Here is a 6,000-nt window from a genome sequence, read left to right on the forward strand (position 1 = left end):
AATGCTAACTTCCACTTAAAAAAAAGTAAACCTGCCCTGTTTAACGCCAAATAAATGCCTGTTGAATTAAAATACCTTCCTATCTCAAACTAAATAATCCATAAGGAATTCAGCTAAACTGTGCTAAAAGAAATAACACGTTTTAATAAAAGACGCTAAAATAATGTCCGGAAAACTAAACATCACATCAGTGATCTAAATAAATTCCCAAAATTTGCTCAAAACTCCTCATAAAATTTCACGATACTTATAACTGGTTTACTTTTTTCACAGTGATGAAAAGTAATGACTGTTCTGTGCTACAGTTTGCATGCAGTCTGTCAGTCGGTTGTTCGTCACTGATCATAGATTGACATGTTCTTTATCATACCTTCTTTTTCCCTGTAGATAAACACACAATTGTGTGATTTGGTCAAAGCAGAGAGGGAGGTAACAGGTGAGTGGATATTTTCACATTTTGACACCTGAAATGAGACATGATGAACAGAAACCCAGCAGGTGTAGCTCATTTGGCCCCCTTGATTGACTTCACTTTAAAGGCTTTAAATTCTGACTTCAACAGTCTGAAACTTCCCCTGTGTTAATGAGCCCGTGTTTGTCTTCATGCTAAATCGATTTGCAGCTGAACTTATCCATTTATGTTTTGTGACTGAGCGTAATATTGTCTCATGGCTCACTCTGTGTGCACACTGTTAAAGGATTGAAATATAGTTTCCATCTCGCTGCACATTCTCATGAATCCACCATTAAAACTCATTTACATCAACTACAAGTGCTCCAGTGTGCAGTCTTTATAACTCTGACACCTCATTAAAAACGCAACAAAGCATGTAGACATGTAATTAAAATAATGGAAACAAAAGGGATAAAGGAAACAAAATCTTACTAAAACTGCGAAGTGATTAGAAATAATTAATCATTTGATTTGTTGAACAGTAGAGTATGACATGAAGCTGGTGGAAAAGAAATATGTGCAGTGTGGTTCAGTAAGAATTATACATACTGAATGCAGAAAAACAAACTGAAGATCACTTAATAGACACATATATTTACCTACATACTATTACGTGCCTTCTTTTCTGTCAAACAAATATGATTTTTTCATTTCTTCCTCACCCATTATTTGCATCTTTCCTCACTGCTGCTTCTGTAATGAATCCAATTTGTGTGTATGTTTCTCTCAACCTTTATAGTCGTGCAAATACAGCTGCACTTAATCCCTACGGACAGATACCTGCTGACCTATTCATAATTCATGCTCTTCTTCTCTCCAAAGGTGCAGTTCCTTTTGAAAATGTACTCAAAGGCATAACACCATAATTGCACACTTGTACTGATAATACATAACAAGATTTATGAAGAAAGCTGACCCAGAAGTGCACTACTGCATTAATAGTTGTTTGTATTGCTGCTATAGATATAGTTCTCCTGTGAGGCTGTGAAAAGTTATGAATTTCCTTTTTTTTACATGCACAGAAATGTCATTATATTTCAGTTTTTTTCCTGTAATATAGCATATTTGTTATTTATTAGCAGAGAACACACCAAGTTGCAAAGCATATTAATAGGATTGATTGAGACAGGCAAGACAACTGTCAGGGCTTAAGTCATTTCTTTTCAAACAAATTAAACACCATCTGATCTGTTTTCATCAAATGAAACACATGAGTGCTACAAATGTGGAGTTTAGGACATTTGTTGGAGCAGCTTATTAGAGGAGGCTTTACTGAATTTAATGCTTCATTTAGTGACGAGAAATATTTAATCAAGACCAAAGAGTCAGTCAATAGTCAGTCGCAAACTTTAGCTAACACGTTACAGTCTCAAGAGGAACCGTGTGTGCTTTGAAGTTATTCTGAGCTCGTGAAACAAAAGAGATCGCTTTCTGCAAAAGAAACACCATTTTAATTAATGAACAAGTTCAGGAGGAACAATCTGTTTTTGGCTGAAACAACATAGCTCTAGATTTAATGAAAGAACTTTCATCAAAAGTTTATGAAACAAATGCAGCATTTAAACTGGGATAACAGCATGGCAGTTTCCATTTGTCTCCACTCATCTTTTTCATATATATTATATAACAATGGGCCAGTTGCCTGAACGGAGTACAGCACATTTCTATAAAAAGCCGTTTGCCTCTGCTTTCCCTGCAACATGGTTGCCAAATAATAGCTATACATTGTACAAATCCTACTGTGCTGCAGTGCTCTTCAGTTGTATTGTACAATTACTCGACAGCCTCATTGCTATATAGTCTAACTCTGCAGTACTGCAACATGACTCATGCTCCCTTTGCCTTTTTGCAAAAAAGCATTTTCCACTTGTACTTGTGCTTCCTTCCAGAGCAGCAGGCACAGGAATCTGCTCCCAGAGGACTGAAGATTGTACTCAGACATGTTCAGGCCTGTCATCACTCAGGAAAGTATAACTTGGTACGTCTTTCAAGTTGGTCTCCATAAAGCATCTAACTATCAAGCTGTCGACAGTTTTCCTTAGTACCGAGTTGGAAAAGACTGGTTGATGAGGTGACATGAAGAAAAAATACTGTCAACTTAATGCAAAATTAACAATATGTCTTCACTCTGTGAATAGATCACGTTGTCACACAGTGTACTTTTCAAGGCTGATTTCTCAGGATACCTTATTATCTGTCGATCAGCAATAAGCTACATCAGTAGTATTAAATAAATCTGAAGAAAACAACAGGCTTAAAGAAAACGTTTCAGGAATCGTGGCATTTTCTGTCCAAAGCTCTGTGACTTGCTTCTCCAAACTCATCTCTCGTGTTTATTTGCACCTATGAGCTGGAAGTGATCAGTGCTGCTGGAAACTCTGTGTATGCCAGTGATGTTCATGCAGCCATTGCCAGAAGCACTCTCAGATCCATTTTCATAACGAGCCCACCGCCAGCTCGTAACCAGCCAAGAGCTGAAATCCCAAAGCCTGCCACGGATGTTGATGCTTTTCTGAAAGTGAATGCCACTGATAAAACTCTCACATTCGGATTACAAACGGATTTCAAAAAAAGAGTCATTACTCATTGTATATTTTTCTTGTTTTGCACAAAGAATGGAGTCTGAGGTGCTTAAAGACTTTGCAGCTGTCTTCACATCTCTGTGCCATTAGTCCACACATGGATCCACAGTGATTCTTGTCCATTAGGCAGTGGCGGGCTGCAGCCCCAGGCCTAATAAAAAACAGGCAGCTGCTTATTTTGTTGGTCTGCCAAGTTTATCACCTTTGGCAACATTGTTTATGCAGCCACAACCGTCTTAATAGAATTCACATCAGTCCATTTGGTGAAACTGCTTATGCATCTGTTCCTGCAAAAAAAATAAAGATAAATTCTGTTTACATTTTATGTATTCCACACAGAGATAAATTTGGAGCTGGACAGGAAAGACGATGGAGCACAAAACATGATGGCAAAGACTGACAAATGACTCACAGGTGAGGAGGTGAATGTGTGAACCAGCTGTCACTTTTCGCTATTAGAATAACCAACATGTATTTGCAGCCGATAAACTTAAAACTTACCAAATAAACAAATAAACTTCATTTTCCTCTTTTGGACTACCTGAATGGCTTAATAGCTGTGCTAGCTGGTCTTTTTCACATCATACTGTAAACAAAGCTTTTTCACACCGATCAAACCTGACATAACCTCAATGCAGGGTTGTTTAAAGGCATACCTCTCTGGACTATTAGAAAGTTGTTTCCAGCAGAGCTCACTTTCACTATTTCTACATTAATGGTGGTGACAAACCACATTGAAACAAGACTTGACAGTCAAGAGATGCTTACTGCCGTAGTTGGGCACAGTGGAGCTTTGAGCTAAATGCTAATGCTAGCACAGAAACGTGGTCACAGTGCCAAAGCTGACATGTTGATGTGCAGCAATAATAATATTTACCATGTTCAGCAACTTATTTTTTCATGTTAGCATGCTAACATTTGCAAATTAGTATTGAACAAAGTACAGCTGAGGCTTGTTATAGCAGTGATATGTGCAAAGTGTAGATAACATTGTCCAAAAAGCTGTTTTATTCAAGAGTTAGACAAGAAGATCGACACCACATACACATCTGGGTGGTATCAGTGTTCTCATCAAACTCTCAGCAAGAAACAATATGAATATGAACAAGAATAGTTCTATATTTTTCCCAAAATGCAATGCAATAAATCTTGCTCTCTTAGCATTGTCACTGACTTCTAATGAGACAAGAAAAGCAAACAAATGTTGTATAAATATGTATGATTGAAAGTAGAGGTTGCACAACTCGAGTTGCCACCAACACATTCTGCAGTCATGTAATGATACCATCTGCTTCTGGGTTCAGACTGGCTGAGAGAGAGACAACCTCAGATCTGTAACGCGCTGTGGCCTCCTCGCTAATTCAGTCAACGCCTGTGTGAACAAATAAATGATGGCTGCATGCTCTTTGTTGCCAAGTCTCATGCTTAGTGCCTTATTTTCTCGAATGATTGCACCTATTTGTTCTTAACAAGATGATAAAAGCTCATTTGAAAAGGTTGAGGTGAGAGTGAGGAGGTCTATCTCCTTCCATCTCCATCTCAAGGACGAGCTGATTGTCTCTGGCTAAAAGCTGCATCTCCATACAGAACGTCACCCTGGGTGTCAGACGCGTGTTGACAGATTATAACTGGGGGATTCATAAAGAGACAGCCAGTGGATCGAGGGGAATTACCGCACTGCATTTGATGTGCACCCAGCCAAAATGTCAGACTCAGGGCTCAAAGGCTCGCTGCATATACAAACCACCGCACACCAAGGACACAATGTCATTTGTCATACATCCTCAGAATCAATTCAGATAGATAACCACATGCACATCACATGAATAGCTCTATATTATTACATAGAATGAATTTGGACATTTTGGCAAATACAAAATAAGAGTTAGATGAGAAGATCAATACCACTCTCATATCTGTCCTTTTAAATATGAAGCTACAGCCTGGACACTGGTTAGCTCAATATACAGAAATAGTGAAGAAATAGATAATTAATAAATGATGCATAAAACCACAAATTGTTGATTTGGCACTTCTTTTATGGAGGGATTAAACAAACAAGATATGAGTTAATTAATGAGCAGATTTTTATTTTTTTTTTACACACAGCTAAGCTAGCTGTTTCCCTCGGTCTCCAGTCTTTAAGGAAAGGCACCATATTTAACGTACAGACGTGAGAGTGGTATTAATGTTCTCTTCAAATTCTTGGCAAGAACACAAATCGGCATATATGCCAAAATGTTCTACTATTCTTCTTGATATTTGCATTTATTTAGCTTTCTCTCTATTGCTCTCAGTTTAAAGTGCATGTTTCTTCTTTCTTTTTTCTGTGTTGCAGGTTTTATGAAGACATCAACAAGTCATATTTCTGGTGGATAATAAAACTTTGAACTTGTGCTAAAGCATCCAATTGTAATATTTCTTGACATGTTAAAATGTCCTCAGGTTAGCAAATTTTCATTTCAACCAAAGTCTACAGCAGATGATCGTCTACAGTGTCCTCAAAGCAGAAAAGCCTCTTTAACTCACATCTGATGTCAGAAATGTGTTTTTAGCTCTGTTCAGTTTTGTCATAGCAATATTTTATGTTATGGCCTAAAGTAAAAACACTTAACAGTGGAAATATATATGAAAATCTTAACTGCACCTATTTTATTTGTCATTTGGCGACTGCTGTCATCACCAACCTGAGTGCACGCTGTGTCTGTTCCCAGCTCACCAATAAATGGTTCACTTAGTGCTGCCAACATGAACATGTTAGTTCATTAAGCAAGTCGAGCCCGCTGCTGCCTGTTCTGGGCAACTGTCACAGCTACTTTACGAGCCCAATCCACCGGAATACACTGCCAGTCACAATTCACATGGGTCATGTCATTTTCAGAGAGGTAGTCATGATGAATGGCGCCGTCTGCAGCTGTACATATGGTACATAGTGATTAACGCTTGAGATTGATAGAAGGGCTA

At 38.1% G+C, this 6,000-nt stretch overlaps 1 protein-coding gene across 3 annotated transcripts in view; it reads left to right on the top strand.

The window, feature by feature from the left end:
- khdrbs2 (KH domain containing, RNA binding, signal transduction associated 2) overlaps positions 1–5,440 on the top strand; it is a 64,608-nt gene extending 59,168 nt beyond the window's left edge. Inside the window, exons 10-13 of one of the 3 annotated variants that reach the window (XR_011603002.1) lie at positions 388–436; positions 2,344–2,432; positions 3,376–3,450; positions 5,375–5,440. The gene's annotated coding sequence lies outside the window, so the exon portion shown is untranslated. Of the gene's footprint in view, positions 1–387; positions 456–2,343; positions 2,433–3,375; positions 3,451–5,374 lie in introns of those variants that run through there. The other 2 variants (XR_011603003.1, XM_070977958.1) reach the window with 2 other exon arrangements.
- Positions 5,441–6,000: the final 560 nt, after the last annotated feature.

The sequence above is a fragment of the Chaetodon trifascialis genome, chromosome 13, assembly GCF_039877785.1.
Source record: "Chaetodon trifascialis isolate fChaTrf1 chromosome 13, fChaTrf1.hap1, whole genome shotgun sequence".
Classification (NCBI taxonomy): Eukaryota; Metazoa; Chordata; class Actinopteri; order Chaetodontiformes; family Chaetodontidae; genus Chaetodon; species Chaetodon trifascialis.